The sequence below is a fragment of the Oryx dammah genome, unplaced genomic scaffold, assembly GCF_014754425.2.
Source record: "Oryx dammah isolate SB20612 unplaced genomic scaffold, SCBI_Odam_1.1 HiC_scaffold_9, whole genome shotgun sequence".
Classification (NCBI taxonomy): Eukaryota; Metazoa; Chordata; class Mammalia; order Artiodactyla; family Bovidae; genus Oryx; species Oryx dammah.
The window spans coordinates 30,279,201-30,303,328 of record NW_024070193.1 but is presented as its reverse complement, the minus strand read 5'-3'; the positions used below and the strand labels follow the sequence as shown (position 1 = coordinate 30,303,328).

Sequence of the window (24,128 nt, the reverse complement as noted above, 5' to 3'; positions counted from 1 at the left end):
GTCTTATCACTGGGATGGCATGAGATAACATTGAATCACATATTCTTGGCAATCACTTTCATTTCTTTCTTTCTGTTCAAACAACATCAACAGCAACAAAAAGAAAACTATTCTCTGTTGACATTCATTAACATTTTCCCGGGACTGGTCACTTTTCTGTTTAAATTTTTTTTTAATTTTAGTTTTTTGACCTCTCTTTCTTTCTAACAAAGAAGAATCAGCAACTTTGTTTTTACTGTGATTGTTTTTAATTTATGGAGACTTGGAAATATGATTCTCCATTTAATGTAGTAATAGAAAAAGAAAAGTTGGTTGCTTTACAGAAAAATAGTATATTTATAATAACGGTACTTTAGTGAGTACAGTATTAGTTATTTTCTAAACTTAGATTCAGGTATCTCATTAACTGGTTGATGTCCACACAAGTTTCTGTTCCCTAAAAATGTGCATATATTCATTGACACAGTATTTGCAGAACAAAGTTGGTGTTACATATAATTAACAGTATGTGGCAAGGCACTCAAATGTTCTGAGACCGTTGGGGAAATTTGGGCCACAATTAAGTATAGTTTGCTGATTTGGAATTTACATTTTTTTCCTATTACTTAAACTATAACAAAATGGGAACAAGCACCTTTGCCTTAGTATAATTAAAAATGAAATTATGTCAGGAACATCTGTTTTAAAAAAGAATTTCTATTTGTTTTACCACCAAAAGGTGGCGTCCTACCCCCATGCCCTTTATTTAAAAACCCTTCTTGCTTTAATTTAACAAAAAGAAACTTCTAGTTGATTACTGATAAAGAAATTAAAATGTGCTCCTTATGAATATAACGTGACAGTGTTGAAAATGAACTATATGTGAAACTGCAGTTAAGTTTCCCTCTAATGTAAGCCAAATGGGCATGGAAGTCTTTAATACAGCAGCACATTAGACAGTATTATTACAAAATTGGGTACAATATATCATGGGATTTACAGCCAGGATTTCCTTTTGTCTGCAAAACTTGTTGCCAGTCTGATTTTGGCCCCCACTTTCAAGTGAATGTAAGAAAGTTAAAATGCAGAATAAGATCAGTGGCAACCTAAAGATCTCCTTTAGTATGGCAATGCTAATAATTTAAAAAAACACACACAAAACTCACTATTTGATCTGAAAACAAGATCAGAGCATGAATTGTTCTTTAGAGATGAATAAATTTGTCACATTGAAATAAATTGCTATTCCCCTGAGTTATAATTTTGCAACCCAACATATACCATAACATGTTATATCGGGCATAAACACTGTAGAAATGAAAAACATCATCACACCCCCAGCCAACAACCCTCCATAGACTGGCTACTTTGTAGATTTCCATTTACTTCCATGTAAATTCAGCATATGGAATTTCCAGTGATGGTAATGGGTGGTAAAGGGTTGTTCATAGCGTTAACTGAGAAGACAAAGCTTTTATATAATTGTCTAGTACATGGTAAGGATTCAATAAATATTAGATGTTATTACTGACAGATGTAGACTGTGAGCTCCTCAAGGGCAGAAATTTTATTTATTTTTGCATCCCTCAGTGCCTACTATATGGTCTAGAACATAGTAGGTGTGTCATGTCTTAATGTCTTGAATCAAAGAACACAACTCTAGCCTCTAGGAAGCTAGGAAGTGCTGCAGGAACTAAAACACATTTTCTTTATCTCGATTCTAGTCTAAAGATCTGATGGATGGTTTTGCCTGGATAGCCTAGAATCTTACACAGCATGCATTCAACAAGAATTCTACCGTGTTGTAATTACCTTAGCGTGGTCTCCCTGTCTCTGGCTTTATTCTGTAGCATGAGTGAATGTTTTTTTTTTTTTTACTTGCAAAGCAGATACAATTTTAAAATGGTAATCTTATGCTATTGTTGAAATTGAGATTTAGAATTCTTCAGTAAATGAATGCTTTAAAATATTTGTATACAGACAGTATCCAAAAAATTGATAATAACTCTTTTTCAGAATATTGGTTATCTACAACTGCACCAGCCAGGCTAAAGACCAGAGCGATAGTACTTACGCTCCCCACCAGGTCTCCCCCCCTTCCCCCATTGTCTCCTCACCTCCCAAGTACTTTGTAGGAATCCACAGGACTGGCTGTCAATATATTCTCCTAAAGAGTTACCCTGCTATACCACCCAGCCCGTAGCTGGAAATGCTGGTATGTTAGCAGCGTCTGGGGTTAAGAGTCTGAAAAAATTATTTCTGTTAAAAACAATAACAAACCATAGAGCCATGTATCTTTCCAAGTCACAGTGTGGAAACAGAAAGTCATCTTCCTTCTCTATTTGTATTGATGATAGTGAAAGAAGTGCTTGTGTCTTTTGTTTTGTACATGTATATTTCAAAATATTTAATCCAGGCTCCTAATTTACTCTTTCAAATTTCTAAATTCCACCAAACTTCAAAGCAACAAAAAGAAAAAAAGTCTCACCTTTTCAAAGAATTGGACAAAGCTTTTTACATGTGACTGATCTCTGGGAGAGAAGGTAATTTGTGTTAAACAACTGATTGACATTCTAGCCCCCTGGGCGTTTTCCTAAGAGAAACCGTGGCAAGAACAGAGCTCCCAACGCAGCCACTTTCCCCTGAAGTGGATCTAACTACACATTCCTGCAGTGACTCTGAGAAGGAAGGACGGGGAAGCGTCCCACATTACACTCTCCTGCTTCAGAAATACAGGGGGAAAAAACCCCTTGCTGGCTGGTTTCTCTTTCTTGCAAACAGGGGTTTGTCCTCCTGCTGAACTTTCACCTTCCGAACTCGCCTTCTTTCATTGGACAAAGTACAGAAAGAAAGAGGAGAGACCGAGGGAGGACGGGAGAGAAGGAGAAAGGGGGTTGAAAACACCACCCCCTCCCCCTCCTTCAACTGTCACTGATGGCAAAACACTTTCACTTTTAACTGGAGGAAACTCACATCCCTGTCTATCCTCTCCTCTTCCTTCTGTATTTTTAGCTCAGAAACCAAGCAAATAGCCATCGCCTTACGATCTTCGTCCCTAGTTGCTAACACTCTCCCTCTCGCTTTTTTCCCCAGTGTCTGAATGGGCCCCCCTTTCCCCCTCTTGTGAGGAATCCCCCTCCCCCATGCCCCTTGTTTTCCAGGTCTTTCTTGCCTGATTCCTCTTTTGCCAGGGACTGCTCTGGCATGGCCCTCCTCTCTCGGGTCTGCAGGCTCTGCCTCCCTCTCCCCCATCCAGCCTGGACGCCCCTCACTCCTACCTCTCTGTTCCCCTTGCCCCCAATTCCCACCTCCCCCAGCCCTGCTTTGGCAACTGCGATTTTTTTTTTTTTTTTTTTGCTGCAAGCCTTGTTGTTTACCCAGCAGGTGGATGTGACGTCAGGGACGCACAACAGCAAAAAATAACAACATCTCCCTCCGCGACGTGTTGGCCTCGCGCGCGCCTTATTTATTTATTTGTTCCGGGGGTGGGGGTGGGCACCAGCACCTAAGTGGCTTAGGGAAGGAGGGTGAGCAGGCTCAAGCCCGGGGGTGGTTTGTGGGCGCGTGAGGTGGAGAAGGGGCCCAGGCTGGATGTCAGGGGTGGGAGCAGGCTGGGGAAAGCCCCGGCCCGACGCCGTCCGCGCCTCTGCGGCCGCCGCCACCACTGGCGCTAGCTGGGCTCCGGGAAGCTAGTCCGGAGCGGAGGAATCTATTGTTATTTATTGTGTGGCGGTTTCATGCTGTACTCGCGCGGCCCGGCCCTCGCCCGGGAGTGCGTGCGTGTGTGTGTGTGTCTGTGTGTGTGTGTATATGTGCGCGCGCGCGCGTGTGTGACCAAGTGAGTGTGTTTGCGGGGGTGCGCGCGCGGGCGGGAGTGGGCGCGCTCGGGGAAAGGCCCGAAAACACCTTAGTTTGCACCGAGAGACCATTTGCAGCGGGTGAGTTTGTATTTTTCCATTTCTGCTCCACTTTTTCCCAAGCCGCCTCCTGCCTTGTTTCCGACCACTTTAAACAACAAAAACAACAACCAAAAAAAAAAAAAAAAACAAAGAAAGAAAAAAAAGAAAAAAATATCTACTTTCCATCTCCCGGCTCCACGGCTCCACGTGCATCTCCCCCAGCCCTCCCCAGAGGCAGCCTCTCTCTTCCCAGGGTCAGGGCCAGGCTCTAGGGTGGGTGGGGGCTGCGAGTCGCCTGGGGGTGGAGGGGTTTCCAGGGGCACTGCTCTCTCGGGTGCATTTCCATAAGTCAAATGGGGGGTGGGGCGGCGAAGGCAGCGGTGAGGAGGCAATCTCGCCTTCCCCTTGGCCCCTTCACGCGTTGTTCTGCACTCGCCGTGGGGAGAGAAATCGATAAGCCCAGGCGGCCTGGTGTAACTTTCAGTGTCCGTTGTTGGGGTGCCTTCTGAGTAGCTGCCGGAGGGCTCAGGGCCCGGGGTCAGGTCCACAGCGGGAGGGGGGCGCGCTGCTGGGTGCTTCTCAAGCCCAAAGTTTGGACTTGGAGCAAACTTTTTCCCTTCGCTCAACTGCTAGTGTTTGTCCCCTCTGTGCCCAGGGGCTGCTCCGTGGGCCTCAGCGGAATGACTGGGGATGTCCGCGCCCTAGGCCCCACGGCTGGGGACGTCTCTAGTGCTACGCACGCCGTGTCCCGACCTCGATGGCGGGGACACTCCTCTATCGCACCCCAGAGCCCAGAAAACTCAAACACATACCCGCCCACCCTCAGCTAGACACGTACCCCTCACGCGCTCGGCCCAGCGAACTCAGCCTCCCTGCCAGGGATCCGCGACTGCCGTGGCCAGCTCCGCGAGTGAGAGTGGGAGCAGGGTGCGCTGCGGGTCGTCGCCGCGCGCGGGTTCCTCTCCACGCCATCACATGCACTTTCTGGGTGTACTCCCCTCTTAAGAACGGGGGTGGAGGGGATTTCCCAAGCCTCGATATGTCCTGAGACGTGCGCGAGTCGCCGCGTCCCTTTGGCGCTGTCCCGGCAGCCGATGGATCTCTGTTCCTCATCTGCGTGCCGCCTTCTTCCCGAGCTCCCGGCGCTCCATTCGTGCCCCGCAGAGAGGATTCAGCTGAGCCAGCCCGCGAGCCGGGCGGCCGTGCGCCTCGGGTGGGGACCGAGGTGGCGGCGCCGGGAGCCGAGGGGTTTGCCAGTTGCCGCAGGGTCGCGGTCATTCACTGCCTCCGCCTCCCCTCGCCCCCGCCTTCTGCCCCCCTCCTTCCCAGACGCTGCTGCGCTCGGAAACTTTGATTCCTACTCCTTTTTGGCCCTAGGCTAGTCCCCCTCCCCACCTGTTGTGAGCTCCACCTTGGTCCCTGGAGACTGGCGGTGACACACTCGGGCGCAAGGGAGCTTCGCGCCCAGAAACAAAGTCTCATGCCCTCCCCACCCCCCCACAAGTGTTTGCTAAGAAATCTCTGCCTGCAACACCCCCCCTCAATCGCCCCCCATTGCCGCGCAGCTCCCGCCCCATGTTAGAATAAGGACTAAATAAACAGTTGTAACTCCAAACCTTGCGACTGCGATCTTATCCCGATCCCACCCCTCCCCCTTTCCTCCCCCCTCCTTTTTTGTTGTTGCAACTTTGTAAGATCCCGGGTAAGGTGCTGAGACTTTGGCTCCGTCCGATTCCCTGTCTCGGGATCCTTGCAGGGAATCCCTGAGCCACATTCTCTCTTCCCTCCACGCGCGCTTGTGGGTCCTTTGGGCCCGACGCCCTCTCAGCCTTGGCCCCCCAGCTCACTCATCTATCCCGCCCCACTCCATTTCCCCCAACCTGCACCGAGAAGACTTGCTGACGGTCACCCCGGTTTCTTGTCGACTGCAGAACCCGAAAGTTTGCAAGAGGAAGAGAGCGTGTGGCGAGCAAGCGGGCCAGGGGCAGCGGCAGCGGCGCCAGGGACCATGGTGCTGCCGGCGCCTCCTCCGCGCGCGTGAAGGCGGCGCTCCCACTCCCTCCCCGGTCTCCGCGGGTAAGTCGAGGCGGCTACGGCCGCGGGCGGGTGCGCAGGGTCTAGGGACACCCTAGAGCTTTGGGTTGCGCCCGGGGGTTCTCTGTGCCCAAAGCCTCAGCATGGGCGGCGCGAGCGCAGCGATCTGGCGCCGGAGCCAGGAATGCGCCTGTCCTCAAGCCGGTAGGTGCTTCGAAATATTGGACTTTCTCCTTTTTCCCCCTTTTCTTTCCAAAATCCGAAAATCTAGAGATCAAAGTTTAGCGTGGAGTATAAAGTGCTCTGATAAAATATGATGACATCCCTCGCTCCCCTTCTCACCCTTCTCCCGCCCCCCCACCCCTTTTAACTATTAATTATTTCCAAGTCATTGTGTCCAAATACCCTTGCCGGGCTGATTACAAAGTGTATTGATTTAGTGTGGGCTCATCCTACGCGTTCGTTTTAATTCCTTTTCTTTTGCTCAACCAGAAAACCCGAAATGAAACTTATTTGTTCCTCTGTGCACCCCCTGCCCCCAGCCTTCGAGGCTTGGACAGAATAATGAAATTAATATAAACATTTCATTTGGTTGCATTTGAGCTTTTCCAGCCCACTTAGGAGGGGCTGGTGTTGCTCTCATGTCTGGTCACAGGTATTTTCCAAGTTTGGATTTCCCTTTTTGTTACTGTTCTGTAGACTGGAATGTTGGAGGGCCGTTCTGTATTCCCTTTGAAAGGAGTCTATACATTGAAACTGTCTACACTTTACCTTTAGTTGTCGTAGGCTTCAGGATTTAGGGCTTGCACAATAGCTGAACTGAAAAAACCTAAGGGATGGTTAAGAGATTTTTCTCCTGCCGAAAATATATCGAAGAATATCTCCAATTTTTCACCTTACATGTCCCTTCCCCTTGTATTTTCCACAGTGAGAATCAATTTAGGGAAATATCTTAACTAGAATTTGAAGAGAAATGGTAAGAGTTCTGGTATTTTCTACCAAGGGTTATCCTGTATAACAGAGACACAGAAGTTCCTGGTATTTTCCATTCTGGAGACAAATGTATCAAATCTTTTGAGAATTCCACTAGAGTTTTGATTCTATTAAGTGAAAAATACCCATCTCTTTGAGGCCAGGAAATTAAAATTGGGCTCACAGTTTCAGAGGTTGGGAATGAGTCCTTTCTGTCTCTGACTTTGCTGCTTGAAACATCATACAATTAAAGAGTATTAAAATTATAAAAAGGAACTCAACCAGTTGCCATTAAAAGGTGTTAGCTAAAATCTCACTGCAAGGAGTGGGGAATGTTTAACATCTTGTCACTAGCTGCATCCCTCCCTACTTTCCCCGCACCCTCCTTAGACTTTGGATTAGTCATTGTATGAGAGAGAGAGAGAGAGGAAAAAAAAAAATCAGTTCTTTTTTTTTGAAAAAGTAAAGTAAACAGCCTCCAACTGCTGAACCTTGACAACCCAAATTAAGGAAGCAGGAGAGATCAAACAGAACTGCTGCTGGGTTGTTGTCAGGAGCTCTACACGAAGAACCCTGGACTATTCGATCTAGCAGCAAAGCTGTATATTGACTAATGCAGAAATGGACTATTGCAAATGCTGATCTTTGTTGTCCAAGCAAAGCCTCGCTTGGAAGGAAATACTCAACCCCTCTCCAGGCAGGATCTGAGTTCCTTATAGATGCTGAATAGCTAAACAAGGTATTATTTTTATAATGCATTCTTATTTATGAACAAAACATACCCAAAAGGGCATTAAAAGGCTATTAAGTCTTCCAGAGGCTGTCTTGCTACCCAGAACTGTGCAGTGGAATTCTTTTTTACCAACATTAGACTCCTACACTAGAGTTAGATAACATTTTCTCACATCAAGTTTAGAAGATCTGCCTTGTCAGGGAAGCCAAGGTTTTGTATGTGAGGGTTTAAATCTGATGTGAAGCTCAAAAAAAAAAAAAAAAAGAAAGAAAATCCTGGTGATGAAGTTTTGTGTCAGCCCACTCTTGGAATTTAAAAAGGCGAGAGGGAGCATTCTCCAGATTAGACATAACCTCTTTTTTTAGATTGACATTCAACATGACCACGTTGCTACTTTTATTCAAGTTCTCTGTAACTTGTCCTTGCTTGTTGTCTAGGAAAATTTAACTGCTTTACATTTTTAAAGGGAGTAGTAACAGTAATTACTTTAGCATTTTGTTTTCACAGGTTTATCAAAGTATAATGAAAGAAACATCAACTTTTTAGATTAACTGCCTCAAATTAAGGGGGTTGTATTGCTGGAGACATCTGAAAGATTTTGTGTTTATATTTAAATCCTGGAGTATAAACTGTGTAACAGTTTTTAGGTATAGACTATACCCAAATTAAATATCATTTTTTTAATGAAGTAGAACAAAGTGGGGAAAAGGACAAATAAACACATAGAGAAGGATAAAAATAATTGTTGTTTAAGGATTGCATTTGTAATGAACAAATCTTGATCACATAGTAAGCACTTTGTGTTTTTCTAAGTCAGAGTTTCATAACCAGAGTGCCCAACATGTTTCAAAGTCTGTAGCTTTTATTGGATATACCTTTTATTGTATCATTAAACAATGTGAGTTAAACATACACATGGATGCTATTAGGCAATTTTCTGCAATATGTAATGTTTTTTGAAAAGCTATAAATATTTTCTAGTTAAATCATTTGTACCAACAATAACAAAAGTTAACTGGGTTAATATTGAGCCTGGGCATGGTTTTCTGTTACTGACTCTTTCCCTATTTCTCTTAAGACTCTACCCCCAGCCTTGTATATTTGCATTTGTAGGCTCTATTGAAGGCTGTGTCTGTTCTCAGCAGTTGTTTAAATTAACAGAAAAATTGAGATATTTCCTCAACAAATATATTTATACCACGGCAATGCCAACATAAAGGAAGAGAAAGGAGAATAGAACAGATGTGACAACTTCTTTTGAACCCAGCTTCCTCTTTGCAGCCAACCTTATTGTGCTGTTGATTTGGTTTTCAGGTTTTACTTAAGATGCAAACTCACTTTTAAAATGTTATCTTGTAAAGAATCTGCATCCCCAAAATGTATGAATGTTCCATTTAGGTATTATAAAGTCTTGATTACTTTTCAGTGGGTATGCCAAGAATATTTACAGGGCATTGCAAGGGTTCTGTCTTTTAAAAATAATTTTAGGCACCCGTTAATAAAATTTAAATAGATTGCAGGCTGTCAGAAAATAGTATAAATTTTGTTTATGATTCAGTTACTTTAAGGTACTTACATTAAAGAAACTCATTTAACCCCTGACTGAAGAGCATTAAGTGGGGGAGGCAAGCCCTCCAAAGAGCTCCCACTGCCCTTTGCTCGCCCGATAATCTTAAATTACTACAATTTAATTGCAACTTCAAGGCACTGGGCATGAGCTGTTTCTCTGAGGCTGAAAAGAGGTTTCCAGAGCATAGCTAGATTTGCACAGGTGGTATTTTTGTTTTTCGAAGAAATTTTTTTGCTTAGGGCTTTTTTCTTTTTCTTTCTTATCCTGTTAGGTGTCATAGTCCCTTTATAGAATTCCTTCATAGTCATGTCATTTTTGCTAAGCCAGCAGTATTGTTTTTTTTTTTTATTTTTAAGTACGTTTTTGGACTGAGTGTATATGAGGGTCTCCAGCAAATAGAGGTTTGTTTTCTAAAGAAAACAACCTTAAGAGAGGCATCAGCTGAATAGACAGGTGAACTTTATATGTGAGCCAACATAGACTTTTACCATTTGTGGGGGATTTTTTTTTTTTTTTAGTTGATGGTAGTCATCCCACCAGGTGATCAAACACTGAGTCTGTAACTCAGGCCAGCAAGCCAGGGTAAGTTTGCAGTTGGGCTGGTGTAATTTCTAGACAATCTTTCCTGTGCCTCGTTGCACTGATCTGTGTCACTTTACCATATGTGTGCTATCCAAGGAGCCATCTTAAACTGATTTTTAAAAATCCTTCTCTTCCTTGGTGCTTGGCTGAATTAAGGTTAGAGGTGCCGAAAGCTAGAACATCAGCAGGCCATGAGTTGAGACAAATTCCTGAAACAAAGGAAAACCTGGCCAAATATGGGGTGTCTTATGCATGGCACTTAATCCACCCCCCCAGACCCACGTAGTTTATTTCAATGTGCATGTGACGATGTGGTTAATGGAAATTAAGCAGATTTGGCTTGTGCTGCCAACCTAAAAATAAATGCTGCAAGGAACGTTTGATTTCAAGAAGTGCTTTGGTTTGGCATCCCATAGATACTGTTCTTGCAATAATGGCTGCAAGGCTGGTATTCTGGAAGGAGGAAGTACATAGGGGTAAAGTGCATGGCAGCCAGGGAAGACAATTAGACAGGGTTCTTTGTTTCTTTAATAAATTATTTTCATTAATTACAGGCAGTTGGTACTGAGGCACTTTTTCGGGCCTTGTTTAGGAGTCTGCTCCTATTCACAAGAAGGTTGTGCCAGAAGCTGCGTCCTTTTTCTCGCACTGTTTTACCCAGTCTTGAAAATCTCTTAGCCAGATTAGCTTGAGGATGTCTCTGCAAGACTTGTTTTTCTTTTTGAAATCCCCTGACGCCCGTTTTTAATACATGCCCTGCCTTGTGCACAACAGGTGTTTGGTAGTGATTTTTATGGGACTGAAAGTGAGAAAAACATTTCCTACCTAGCCAGCCACTGAGAGAACGGGCTGCCTGGAAGAAAGAATCTGGAACTTGAATAAGCATACATGGGTTTTTCTGTATTACCATCTGCAAGGTCTTTGCTTTTAAAAAAGTGGGGGAGGGGCTCAATTTGGTGCCTGGGTATTTGCCGTTAGGTTGTAGTAATTTAAGATTACTGGGAGAGTGCAAAGGGCAGTGGAGGCTTTTTAGTGGCCTCATCTTAATGCTTGAAGCTGTGGACTCATGGGGTTAAATAGTTTCTTCAATGAGAGTACTTAAAGTAGCTAAATCATAAACAAAATTTATATTAGATCCTGACAACTAATAATCTATTTAAATTACATTAAAGTATCTGGTCAGAAATTTAATTAAAGTCAGAAGTAGTGTCAAACCCTGTAAATGTCTTGACAGGTCTACTCAATTGGAACAGATATCACGAAATATTTACATATGTCTGGTGTGTTCCAGAACATCTCAGCAGGCCCTGTGCAAAGCTAATTGTACTTTGTTTCCAAATGACAATTTTAATAAAATAGATATATTTTTTTTAAATAGAGGAGCATGAACATATACAAAGTTGTGTTCAAGTATTCTATTTTATTATTTAGTTATCTCTACTCAGGACCCCTCTGTGATGTCTTTATTTCCTCCAACTGCTGCTAATTCAGACAAAAAGCTGAAATGGAGTCACTGGTTAGAAAGCTCATGTCCTTCTGTTTTTTTATTTCAAGAGTTTGGAGATCTCAGAGGTTAGCATGTGAGAGGACAGTTTACTAAGGGGAGAAAAATGGACCTGAACTTGGTATTATTGAATTCCTGTTCATATGAAATAGGAGACATTCACTTAGGATGGGACAAAGATGTTTTTCCAAGTTGTATTTTTGGATGCAGATTTATTTATTAATAGTAATTCAGGTGGACATTCACACTTGGCCAGATTCTCTTTGCTTCTAGATTCTCTGGCTTTAGCTGATTTTGTCATCAACTTTATCAGCTAGCACACTGAATAGCAGTCATAGCATTAACTCAAAAGCAGAATTTCTGAGGTTTCCTTTTCTCCCTCCTGTCTCTGCAGTTGAATCAGAATGTAACTTTTCATGCTCCTGGAACCCTGTCTGCAACTTAGGGGAGTATTTTAGGTAGGTTCTTTGAGCTTAGAGACCTAAGGACACTGGGGCTGTGTGTTGTTCTTCAGACTTTTGAAGGTGTTCTTCATGCTCTCAGGAAGTAACTGCAGCTCTTGGGGGAATGGAGTGATGTGAGTTTGACATGCGTTTTTTCTGTCCCAGAGCCTCTCCCTTTAGCTGGTGGCACCCTGTCAGAGGAGCTGGAGGCTTCTCTCCTGAGGACAGGTGAACACAAGAGATGGAGGTGGTAACTCATATAGGAAGTGGTAGAGGGTTGCTGCTGTTGGTCCAAGTTCAGCATGTTTCAAAGTGAAGTTCCTTGTTCACCTGCTTCCAGACATTGTGTGTGTCTATGCATGTGTATGTGTTAGGGGAGATTTATTAAAATACAGATCCTTCAGTCAGAATTTTTGCTGACTGATGTGCAAATGTGCATTTTTCACAAACCTCTCCTGGGGTAATTCTGATGCACACTAAACAGAGGCCCATGGACCAAGTAATTTCCGCTCCTAAAGACTGTGAAACGGAAATCTCTATCTCCATGTAGATTTTACCAACTAATGTTTTGTTTTTATCTCGAGACCTGCATTCTTTTTAATGTGTTTGGATTTCTATTAAGAATCAAAGCCGGTGGTTTTTAAGTATGCATGAGGATTGGAATCGCAGCAGAGCTGTCATTCCAAACACAGACGTAGTCACAGCGCGCCTGGATGGGCCATATCGGGAGTGGTGCCAGCTTTTGCATTTTTGAAATGCTCCCCATATGATTCTGATGCCCACCAACATGGGAGAACTGGACTCCTCAATGATCAGTATTGGCAAAAAGCTTACAGCTCTCCTTAAAGGTTTAACTTGACTGTTTGGACTTCAGGAAACTTAAGAAAGGAATACGAGTTCCCTTCTCAGAGTCTAGCACCAAAAGAAACATTAGATACTTAGAGAAACAGAGGCAGAACCAGAGCCTCACAGTTCAGCCGAGTGGTAGGAACAATGTGGAACGTCAGTCGTTTTCACTACCAGACATTTCTTTTCAAATAATGCCTTGCTTGCGCCCATGTTTCCAATGGGCGTTGTCACGTTGTAGCTACCAATTAGTGTCAAATCACTAGCTGTAATTTTTTTCTCTGCGTATTTTGTCTTAATTTAAAAATTTGAACTGTTTACCCTCTAGATTAATTCTGCTGGCATAAGTATGTTGATTTCCCTAGGCATCTTGGGAAATTCTCTCATTGTATGTGATAGGGCCTGCAGGAATATTGATGGAAGTAACCTCGCCAAGAGTACCACACAAATAAAGCAAGCAGAATCCTAAGACGAATGCATCCTCCAAGATTATGAGATAAAGGAAGATAAAATGCTAAGGAGGCTTGTTTAAATATTCAAGGCTTCAGCTAAAGATCTCTCCAGTAAGATCAAAAGAGTTATTTAAATAAAAGTTGTATAGAGATTTTTCATCTGTATTAGTAATGTGCCTTTTGAAGTTACCCAGCAATAAAGTGTTGGTCCAAAATGCCCTCACCTTTAAAAAAAAAAAAATTCCATTTGACTTTGGGTGTGGCTTGATTTTAATAGATACAAAAAAGTTGGCAATTGTTTTTATGTTTAGAACTTCACAGTTGCTTTGACTCTGGGTTTGTGTGGCATTTGAAATATTCCTGTAATACAGAGTTCTTTTATTTCTGTTCAGACCCTGAAGGGCTTAAAAAACAATCTCTGATGGGCCAAGTTTTCAATCTAGAGTGTCTCTAACCGTGAATAGAGGATTTCTATAAAAAGATGAAAAACGGGACTGGTTGAAAAAAATAGGTGCATCGTTGAGGCTATAAGGTCTCACTGTTATGGCTACCAGTGGGTGAAATCTACCGCATGATGTTAAATCCCTGCGCCTTATTTATTGAAAGGATGTTTATCATTTCTTTAAGAAAGTTAAGTAATTAGCTGATTTGTCATAAGGGAATCAATGACAGACCCTTTTTAATGATGTATTCTAGAAATTTTCTAATAGGAAGTTTGCTGCGTTTAATTATTTGGAAGGAAGCTAGTTGAATCTTGAAAAGGGGGTGCCGGGGGTCGGGTGAGGCCTCTTGAGAGAATATCACTGTCCATGTGCAGCTGCCAATAATTATCGAGAAGGTAGTCTATTAAAATGGAAATGGTTCAGCCTTGGGTTTTCTCTGATGGGCTTCATCAGGCATGTTGTTGCAGACCTGCTGTTTTGCCTGCCTTCTCTGGGCTTAGGAAGGGTTCAGTCACTTCAGTGTATTCATCTTATTTTCTAAATCATGGCTTTTGTTGCAGTATGATGCCTGTTGACAGTAAACTCACCGTAGTAACTTGGGTAAAGCTCACAACAAAGTCTTATACTTGTAGGAGCAAGTCATCCTGCCTGCTCACTGGGGTGCTTCTCCCTTTTGTGTCCTTAAGGCAGTGGTAGCACAAGTCTTAAATATTTGGGGATGGGGATGGCAATGTGGATAGGGTGGGGGGATCAACTCCCCATCTGACAAAAAATTTACCTCGGACCCTTGTGTTCCCAAATCATACGTGAGATGTGATTCTAGCTTACTCTTTCTATGAATGTATTTGTATCAACTCAAAATTTAAAAGATACTTAGAGATGTCATTTCTCTCTATATATATTTTTTTAATTAAGGAGGACAGTGGCTTTTGCTAGCTTCAGAAATCATCTCTGTGTCAGAGAGTACCTCCCCATGGCAGAGTCCCTAGTTGGGAGACTTCTTTACAGTAGTGGTAAGCGCTTTTGAAAATGGTACAAGTGGATTTTATATTGGGGTTGTAGTGTTATAACAAGTGCCCTGATTGTGGAATAAAATGCAGCGCCTTGGCTTCAAGCACTTTGATCTTTGAGTTGAGAGCAACTTTTCAGGAAAGCAGTCTGGCAGATATTTACAAAGCGATTTCTCTTAAAACTATATGCTTACAGATTTCAATTTTTGTTTTGAAATGTGTAAGACACCAGAAAGATGTCATTCAGAAAATAATTCAGTGGGCCCCCATGTACCTGCAGCTCAGCTTCAAAAAGAACATATTTGTGATCCCGGTTGGAAGGGTTCCTGGCGTGTTCTTACTCTTCTATCCTTCGCCCCTGGAGGTGAGCTCTGCCCTCAGATGACTTTTTCTGTCCCATGGCTTTCATTATGCTTTTAATACATAGGCATGTATTCCCCCAAATAGAGGGTTTTCTTTTGCATATTCAAGTTATGTATTGACAGCATTCTCCTGTATGTGTTCTTTGGTAAGTTTTTTTTTTTTTTTTTCGTTTAACATTGGTAAAATTCATCCATGTGAATACAGGTGGCTGTAGTTTATTCATTTTTCCATGTGAACATTTTAAAGTGCTGAGTATTAAGACAAGCTTTTTACACGTGAATTTAAAACCCAGCAGCATTCTGTAGTCCCATACATTGAAAACGTAGGATGGATTTGAAACTATCAGTCTTGGTCCTGTCTTCATAATGTGTTCATTTGCCAGTGGTTTTTTGTTTTTGTTGCTGCTATTTGTTTGTTTGTTTTGTGGGTAAAGGGAAACATTTTAAAGGCAAACATTACCAGAGAATTTGATTTAAAAAAATTCAAGTGGCTGATCTCTTATATGTGAGTAGGGGGAGAGGGGAAAGCAGATGAGGTATTTAAAGACTTGGCTTAGAACTTAACAGTTACATATGCAGAGTAGCAAGTTAAAAAGTGATGTTTAATTAACAGCTACTTTATACTTCTGTATCCTTGTTATGTATGATACAGGCACCTTGTTCTTAAGTGTACAGAGTGATTTCTTCATATTTTCAAGGACTAGCATCTTTAATGGTATGAAAGCCACACAAATAAAGATATACTCAGATGAAAATTGGAACATGTTTTTAAAGTAGTGTGTGTCTCCTTTCAGCTCTGTTATCAAACTTGCTGCCTAAGCCGGAGCTGGTTCTCTGTGATTATGCTAATGACCAAAAGAATCGATGATGTGGAACTAGATGAAATCAGTGGTATAATCAGAGAGAGTTATCAGGTTTTTTTGTCATTAAATATTAGTGATAAATAATACACTGTTCAGTTTGAGCAGAGAGAACATATTTAATTTTGATGTGTACAGAGTATCGATTTAGTTAGGTTCATGGCTGAGTAAAATGATGATCTTTTGTAATTTCAGAGGAAAGATAAAAGGCGTTTGTGTTAGTGTGGCTGACTGACTCAGGCCATAGAAATGTTTACCTTGACCATCCAGGGAAGGGTGGAAAACTTTCTTTTCCCTCCTAGGCAACTTGGATATTTGTACTGACATTTTATCAGGAATATCAGATACTCAGTAAATAGCATAAATGACTGGGGATGTTAAACAAAATGAGTGTAAAGGTAGATAGTGTTTCCCTCAGGAATGGAGAAAAATATAACAAAGGGGGAATGTTTGGACAACGCTCTTTTTAATAGACGGGTGTGTGTTATACAGGGCCCATTAGAGCCAGTGTTGTCCATTAAACAATGGCTTTAATTTAAATTTTTTTTTTTTTTTTTTTAGTTTCTCATGACAAATAACATTATAGTTGGTAACCGTTTATTTAAGGAGAAGTCATCCGTATAACTTAGCATCTTTTTCCAGGTTCCTGAAATCTTAGGGAAAAACCCTGCTTCCTTTGTTGCAAGTTTCTAACGCACTTATGCCTAAAACACATGATTCTCTGGATAGAGTCAGCAGTCCTTTTACTACTGTATAGCAGGACCAAGTGATAAGAGAGAAAATGAAAGAGTAGTTAGCTGTGTTTTATAGGATGTAAGCAAAGGGGGATGGAAGTCTATAAAAGAAGGCAGTCAGCTCGAAGGCTAACCATAATGTTATTTTTCAAACATCGCAGTGTAAAGATGGACCTCTTGACAGCAGAGACCCACCCCCACTCTCTGTGACCAGCCATCGTTCTGCCATGTTTCTCTCTGCTGGCCTGTCCGCCCATGGTTAGTTCTCACCAGCCACACCATCTGCCTTTCCAGTGGTGGCCTTGGTGGAAAACCAGGCCGGTTGGGTCAACTTTCGTGATCTGGCAGAAATCCACTGGGAGCATAGATCAGGCCAGCCTCATTTTTATTTGTGTCCAAAGCCAAGATTTCAACTTGGTGAAAGGCTGTGGAATTTATTTCTCAAAGCGCTGCCCGAACTCTTCTTTTTTTTCTTCAACTGCCTCCTTGGGCTGAGATGATTGCTTAATGCTCTTAATTATGCTGGATCCCTTTTCTATTTTTGAACACCTGTGCGTAATTCAGATCATGGGTGGTCACAGAGCCTGGCTCACTGCACAGCTTTGCCTTCAGAGTGGGGAAATCCAAGAAGTCTGACCAAGGACTCTGTGTTAGAAGGCTGAGTAGAGGCTTAAAAGGATGGAATGTTTCTCTTGAATTTCCATTGTGCCATGTGAAAGAACCTGAGTCACTGGGTTGGGGAGAGTCTTAGGATGAATACTTTAGAAACCGTGTTTTTAGAAATAAACTCTTTCATTGCTTGTGGGAATGCAAAATAGTACAATCACTTTGGAACACAATTTTGTTGGATTCTTATAAAACTAAACTTACTCTATGATCCAGCAGTCACACTCCTTAGTATTTTCTTGGAGCAATTTAAAAACTTAAAAATCTGTGGGCAAATCTTTCTAGCAGCTTTGTTCATAATTGCTAAAACTTGGAAGCCACGAAGATGTCCTTCAGTACGTGAATGGATAATTATTATAACTATGGTATATTCAGACAGTGGAATATTATTTAGCACTAAAAAGAAATGAACTGGTAAGCCACAAAAAGATGTGAAAGAATCTTAAATGCATTTTAATAAGTGAAATATATGAGTGTAAGAGTGCTCAGTTGCTTCAGTCCTTTCTGACTCTCTGTGACCCTGTGGACTGTAGTCTGTCAGGCTGCTCTCTCCTTGGAATTCTCCAGGCAAGAATACTGGAGTGGGTTGCCATGCTCTCTTCCAGGGGATCTTCCCGTCTCAGGTATTGAACCCGTGTTGTGTGCATTACAGGCGGATTTTTTTTACCCACTGAGCCACCTGGGATAAGCCAGTTTGAAAAGACTATATACCATGTGATAGCAGCTACATGACATTCTGAAAAAGGCAAAGCTGTGGAGATAATACAGATATCAGTGGTCGTCGGGAGAGGGAGAGAGAATAGGCAGAGCTCAGAGGCCTTTAGGAGAGCAAAAACACTTTGTATGCTACCATGATAGTGGGTACATGTCATTGTACATTTGTTCAAATTCACACCAGGAGTGCTGTTGCACACCAGACTGCAGTCTAGTGTAGACATCCCACTGATAGGCACTGGGAGGCCGAAAAATTTATGTGACTGCTTTATTGTAATACTCGCTTTATTTCGGTAGTCTGAAACTGATCCTGAAATGCCTTTTAGGTATGCCTGTACTTGGTCTTCCAGTGTATGCATCTATATTTTCTTCCTCTGTAAAGAAACCCCATTTGAGAACAGCACCATCACAACGAGCCTGTGTGTCTGATATTTGTAGCGTCTATGAGACCAAGGATACTTAACAAGCCTCTGGAGCTGCAAGATTTTTCTCTGAATGCTTGTGTTAGGCCACGTGTGTATATACATTTGTGTGTGTGCATGTTTTCTAGGTGTATATTGTGAATGAAGTAGTGTTAGATTGAGGATCTGAAACCGATTTTCAATCAGTGGCTCAGATTTTCTCAAGCCTGCAAGGTCACAAATGTACAAGTCTCATCATTTCTTCTTGAAACCCACTAGTGATATCTTTTCTTTTTCATGGACTCTGATGGTTGTACTGAGCACATTTTGGAGCATAAATTAGGGGTGTGGTGAATACATGCTTGCTCTGTGTATTAAATGTCTACTTTTGGGAATCTGTGACAACCAACCAGGTTACCTGGTCCGGGAAACATAATCTATAAAAAAAGTACAAGTAAAATTGAAGTCTCAAGAGACCTTTGAAAATTCACAGAACAAACAAAAAGTGAGAGTAGACCAGCTGCGCGATTTGTGCTGCCCAGTGCAAACTTACAGTGCAGAGTTCCTTGTGAAACATTAAGAATTTCAAGATGGTAACAGCAAAGCTTTCACCAAAGTTTGGGCCCTTTGGAGCAAGGGGCCTTGTTTGGTATTCACACACTGTCTTGAAGGGCTTTGCTTTTTTGCACCAAGGCTTCCTCTCCTGCAACATAGGAGGCAGGCGTGGCAGGCTGAGCCCCTCTTGTGGCACTCAATCAGCAGTCTTAGTTTTCTCTATATTAGTGAACCCAGATTGGGCTGGGAATCCCTGTTAAAGCACATTACTCTTCCTGGGTTTTAAGATCCATTGAGTGCAAAATATTGGTGATCCTGTGGACGAGGTATTCTGTGTGGGCAATTTGCAAGGTCCTGTGAGGGGAGCCAGTCCTGTTCCTGCTGGCCTTTTCTTTTCCTGCTTTCTGTTTTTCTTCTCTAGCTGTTCTCCTAGTCTTGCCATTTTGACTATATCTTTGGTCCCTGTCACTTTCATTGCTCTTCATTGTCACCTGTCCTTGGCTTCATCCTGGGAGAGCCTGCTGGACTTAAAATCTGAAAGCAGCCTCACAAAAGAGATTTTGCTCTTTTCCTCTTTTTATCCCAAAATGTTAATTATTAAACAAGCAGATTCTGTCTGGAAGGGCATTGGTTGACTGAATGTCTTCAGGAATTGCAGCAAACCAGGCCCCATGTCACAGAGAGATGTGGTTGGTTCACACCACACAAAATGCAAAATTCATTTTGTGGTCTGTTGTACTTCTGTGTCGGTTGGGACATCCTTACTGATGAAGATTAAATGAACTTCTTTAAGGTGGTTCAAGTTCAACAGGGTTGGGGAAGAAAGCATTTTTCTTTTCTCTTGTACTAAGTTGTAGATTTCAACATAATTGGATGAATCTGGAATGTCTTACCTTGGATTGAGTGGTTTTTGTTCTCTACCGAAATATGCATAGGTCCTCTGCCCCTTGGTAGCTTCAGCATACTGAGTGGGTAACTGAGTCTTTGGGAATCAGTATATCTTCGCGGTGATGGTAGTGCTGGGGTTTGGATTGATAGGAGGTGTAAATCAGCAAACACATGCAAAGCACTTAACAGAGCTTTTGGCTTCTCATAAATACTTGCTTTTTGGTTAATGATTTATTATTAATAAGAGTGATTCCTCGTATCTGAATTTGTGGTTTATTAGAACTTGGTCTTGGAAGTTCACTCCTTCCTTTGAAAGCTAAGATAAATAAAAGCTGGGGCGATTTAAAACCTTACCTCCCATGCTTTCCTGCTTCTTCCAGTTTTCCGTGTGTTTCTGTCCCCACCAGCCTCTGCCGTCCTTCCCTCTTTCTTCGGGCACAATAGCTTGGTGGTTCGAGGGGGTTCCGAATGCTGAGAGGATGTTGGAGCCAACACGGAGGCTGTCTCTGGGAGCCCAGGGAGCTGATGTGCACGTGTTTCTCTGGGGAAGGTTTGATGTGTGTTAGGAGAACCCGGGGAACCAGGCTGGGGGTGTCGCTGCAGCCTTCTTAGAAAGCCAGGAGTTGTCAGTGTCTGTCCACCGCCTTTGAGAAGATGCTCATTCGGAAGCAATTGCTGGCTCAGGGATTTTTCCCATAAAGAAGAGCATCGGCTTGCCCACCTACAGGTGTGGTACGGAAGGAGGCAAGGAAGGGAAACTTAAGTTCCCGCGAGTGCTTCCGTGTTGGGCGCCTGCCCCCTTGCTAGTCCAAGGCTGTGGACATCACAGCCTTCCTATGAGGCTTTTTCTCAGATTGCCTGTTGAATTGCCTTTTCCCACAACCTTAATTTTCACACTACAGATGCTGGAAGTGATACTTTACTTGGGTCAAACATTAGACTACACGAGGGTTTTTATAGTCAGGTTTGGGATTTGAATGTGTTTACATAGTCTGTCTCTATTATTTTTCCCTGGCAAGGTGTCTGGTGTTTAGTTCCTAGGGGAGCCTCAGAGGGTTTCCACAGGGGTTCACTCATGGTGAGAGACAGGGAAGCCTGGCATGCTGCAGTCCATGGGGTCGCGAAGAGTCAGACATGACTTGGGGACTGAACGACAATCCATGTGCCCTGGTCCATGTTGTGTTTCCCCACCTCTGCCAGTGAGGTTCGGAGAAGGCGATGGCACCCCACTCCAGTACTCTTGCCTGGAAAATCCCATGGACAGAGGAGCCTGGTAGGCTGCAGTCCCTGGGGTCACTCAGAGTCAGACACGACTGAGTGACTTCGCTTTCCCTTTTCACTTTCATGCATTGGAGAAGGAAATGGCAACCCACTCCAGTGTTCTTGCCTGGAGAATCCCAGGGACCTAGGAGCCTGGTGGGCTGCCGTCTCTGGGGTCGCACAGAGTCGGACACGACTGAAGTGACTTAGCAGCAGCAGCAGCCAGTGAGGTTAGAGAATGAGCTGGCTGTGCGCTCAACAAGTTGGGAAGATGGGCTGCACATTTGCCAACTAATTGCCCAGAGTGGTTGTGAACCATGTTAGCAGAGCTGTTTCACCTCTGTTCAGCCACCCCTGTATGCAGACTAGCTTGGTCAGAATTTTTCACGATCTCTGTCTATCATGGTTGGTGGGGGATGTGGGTGGGTGTTTGTGTCCTTCTGTATTTCTTAAGGACTATGTAGAATAGAGTAGAGAACTAACTTTTTTCATTGACCATCATGGAATTAACTCATGGGTTCATCTGTTTGCTCGTTCACTTATTCACTTGTTTATTACCCTTCCTCTGTTCCTTTGTTGACCCAGCATGACTGCTTGGCAGAAAAGCGTTGCTTCCTGACCCCGTGTCCCCCAGCTTACCTGTGCACATTCTCAGGCAGATGTTCTGATACAGCATCTTTCAGATTTCCGAGAGTCATTATTCACAGAGGTCTCTATGGGATTTTTAAGCTTCTGGGATTCGTCTAGTTCCACCTTCTATTTACTAAATATATGGCTGCCCAGAAGCAAATGAGTCATCTACAGACATAGTTACCATTCCTGCCACAAATAGGGCTTTCAGTCGCATTTTGACTATCAATACCCTTCTAGGTAGTATACCAAGTATATAAGCCATGTCCTCTTCTTTCTAGCCTGAACACTTAATTAAAACCTGACAGATTGATTTTTCCATTAGGCCAGAAGGCAGGTGTCATCTTGAACAATTCTTGATTTGAATTTCTTATTGAGTCTGTTTAGCTTCTCATGGCCACACAGCCTCCCTCCACCCCAAATATGTGTATTTGGCGAAGGCTCAAACAATGAATGTTATACTATGAATTGGTAAAAACAAAACAAAATACCTTAATAGTAAGTTCCTGTTTAAAAGGTGCAGATAGGGAATTGTTTTAATGCCTGCTATATTCTTAGCATCTCCAGGGAATGCTTCCCTTTGAGTGATTTTGAATGGCAGTCTGAAGTCTAGGAAGCTGTTATTTCTTTCATTTTTTTTTAAACCCCTAATGTCCATCAGGGACAGAGTGACAAAGACATGCGTGTCCATAGCCCCCAGCCTCTTGCTGGATGATTTGATTTCTTTCCTTCCCTATTATCAATGTTTGTCCTCCCAAAATGACACAGAACTGTCCAGAAGCATTGTTAGTCTGTTCACTGAAATATAAATCCCCACTTAAAATACTAAAAAAAAAAAAAAACCAAAAGAAACACACCTCTGCAGAAGTCATTTGAGTGTCATTAATTCTAAGAATACTGACTTAGGTGTGTGGTGCTGACTAAAGTTGTATCCAAATCCCGTATGGGTGTCGGTCTCACATTGGCCTGGTGGTTAAGGGCAGGGACTCTGGAGTTTGGCAGACTTGGGTTTAAAGAGGTTTTTTTTAACACTTGTTGGGCGACTTAGAGCCTATTAACCTTTCTAATTCATAAACGTGTGTGTGTGTGTGTATGAGAGGATGTAATAACACAAATTACCTCATCTATTTGTTCTGTAGATTAATGAGATAATCCACATAATATGATGCATGGTGTCTGACAGGTATAGGAAGGTGCTGTATACATGTTAGCTCTTATGATTGATGATTCTATTTATTGGTTAAAAGTCACATTGGATAGCTAAGATGGATAAAAGATGTGGAACTTCGCGGAGATCACAAAAACCAGAAGGAGGCATACTTTGCCTGTGTGGAGTGAGTCTGAGCCTCAGGTTAATTACCTTGTCTTTTAGGGTTTGTGTTGATTGCATTGGTTTGGTAGCTTCGCTTTTGAATAAGCTCCTAAAATATGGTTTTGTCCGATGTTTTTATTTGCTTCAGAAATTGGTGCAGGTGCAGAAAACAGGAAGCAAAACCTTAGGCGGCCCGAGGGAGCCTCATTCAAATCGTGCCAGGCAGGTATAATATACAAGTGTTATCACCTTACTGATAATCTGGGCTGCTGTCGGTATTCCACGTGCCATGTGGATTACAGAGAATGAAATCATACGGCATTCTGGCACCAACTCGCCTAGCTCCTTAGGAAGGGTGAGAGAGAGAGTAAAGCCTTATTCTCATTCTCAGAGATGATATTCAGCCCTGCTCTACTGGTCCAGAGGCACAGGTTTGCAGTTGCCATTCTGTCCTTCAGCACTTAACGTTTTATCTCTGAGGCTATACCTCTTGAGAGCAAGGAGGGTATCTTTCATAAATGAACTGGCACCATGTCCCTGGAGTTAAAAAGCCCACTCTGGGGTTGAGAGTATGTTACATATTGCCCTCTATTCTGACATGGAGAAAAATTTGAAACTTGAAGACCCATGGCTAGAATACCAAGCTTTCCAAATGTTTAAATATTCAGATAGCCCAGTGGTTGTTTCTAAAGAAAGTGTTGCCTTTAAGGCTTAATTTGATTCTTTGTCCTGGAGAGTTTAGACAGAGACCATAGCTGCCATGCCTGTGTGCAAGGAAAGGTCTCTCTCTTTGTCTTCGGCCAAATGCTTATCTTCACAGGTAATGAGCCCTTGGATGTGCGTGAAATTGAATGTAATTTGCCCAGCGTGGCCCACTGTTCTGGAGGAGCCACGGGTCACCAGGTACTCTGTTAAGATATCCGTCCATTTCCTGTTTTTGGTAAGAGGGCATCTCAGATGATTTCTCTAGTCCCATGAAACAGCTGGACCATTTAGAACTCTCCCCCTGTCCTCCACTTGACCACAACTTTGTTTCTTCTTGTTTAGCTTGATTCTTGGTATAGCCACTCCATGAAACCACATACACACCCCCCCACACACCCACCCACCCACACACACACACACACACACACTTTATAGCCACTCTATGAAACCATACACACACCACACACACACCCACAGCCCCCCGCCACGCACACCCTCTAATTTGTCCCTCCTTCATCTTACACACACACACACACATACACCCACCCCCACCCCCCTCTAATTTGTCCCTACT

The 24,128-nt window shown here is 42.9% G+C and overlaps 1 protein-coding gene and 1 long non-coding RNA gene across 6 annotated transcripts in view; one reads left to right on the top strand and one right to left on the bottom strand.

The window, feature by feature from the left end:
• The first annotated feature begins 2,261 nt into the window (after positions 1-2,261).
• The window catches only part of FOXP1 (forkhead box P1), a 622,522-nt gene continuing 600,655 nt past the window's right edge, over positions 2,262-24,128 (top strand). For 3 of the 5 annotated variants that reach the window (XM_040247245.1, XM_040247242.1, XM_040247243.1), the window contains exons 1-2: positions 2,263-3,917; positions 5,810-5,954. The gene's annotated coding sequence lies outside the window, so the exon portion shown is untranslated. Of the gene's footprint in view, positions 3,918-5,809; positions 5,955-24,128 lie in introns of all 5 variants that reach the window. The other 2 variants (XM_040247247.1, XM_040247246.1) reach the window with 1 other exon arrangement.
• LOC120868425 lies at positions 2,885-5,412 on the bottom strand. The gene is made up of 2 exons (XR_005722223.1): positions 4,717-5,412; positions 2,885-3,984 (listed from the first exon to the last, which is right to left on the bottom strand). It is a non-coding gene; the product is annotated as an uncharacterized LOC120868425 (long non-coding RNA).